Source organism: Sorex araneus, chromosome 2 (assembly GCF_027595985.1).
Source record: "Sorex araneus isolate mSorAra2 chromosome 2, mSorAra2.pri, whole genome shotgun sequence".
Classification (NCBI taxonomy): Eukaryota; Metazoa; Chordata; class Mammalia; order Eulipotyphla; family Soricidae; genus Sorex; species Sorex araneus.
In genome coordinates this window covers 269,718,111-269,718,888 of record NC_073303.1, presented here as the reverse complement: position 1 = coordinate 269,718,888, position 778 = coordinate 269,718,111, and the positions used below count along the sequence as shown (strand labels likewise).

General features: G+C 33.8%; 1 non-coding gene across 1 annotated transcript; it reads right to left on the bottom strand.

Moving 5' to 3' along the window:
• Positions 1–395: 395 nt before the first annotated feature.
• On the bottom strand, positions 396–560 carry LOC129402643 (U1 spliceosomal RNA). Its single transcript, XR_008628753.1, has one exon. It is a non-coding gene; the product is annotated as a U1 spliceosomal RNA (small nuclear RNA).
• Positions 561–778: the final 218 nt, after the last annotated feature.

The following is a 778-nucleotide window of genomic DNA, read 5'->3' as shown; positions in this document are numbered from 1 at the left end:
ATTTTTTAAAATATAATTTAAAATAATGTTTTCTAAAATTCATAGTTTCAAAATGGATTTGAGGGTTGGAGTAATAGTAAGGTAGGTATGGATTTGCCTTGCATGGGGCCTGTTTACCACATATGGTCCCCTGAGCCTTCAGGAGTTATTTCTGTGTGCAAAGTCACGAGGATGTCCTAAGCACTCCAGTGTGGCCCCAAAACAAACAGATGGATTTGGATATTTCCAATTATTTGATTATAGTAATTTTGCATCACCTCTTTAAATATATATTAGATATTTTTCAAAATTAGCATTTTTGATATATGGTGAAGTTATTTGTTATTTATGTGAACAACTATTAGATTTTTTAGCTCCAGTTAAAATAAAAGGTTTTTGTTACGCAGGCTCACTCTCAGGGAGAAGCACAAACTCAGACCCCACTGCCACAAATTCTGCAGTCGAGTTTTCCACATTTGGGAAAATCATAGAGGTCAGCACATCCGGAGTGCAATGGATAAGCCTGACCTTGGGAAAACCATCTTCCTGGTGATCACGGTACCTCTCCTGGAGATAGGTAAGCTACTTTAGGTTTTGCCAGTATTGCTTTTCTACTTAAGTATATTTGTTTTATGATATATTTTTATGATGTTCCATTTTAGGTATTATAGTTAATACAATCATAAAACTAGCCAAGCTTAATTAAACGTTTAAATAACTTTTGAAATGCTTAGCCTGAATATCTCAGAGTAATAAAGAAAACACGTAAAGAGAAATACATGATAAACATGATAAACTT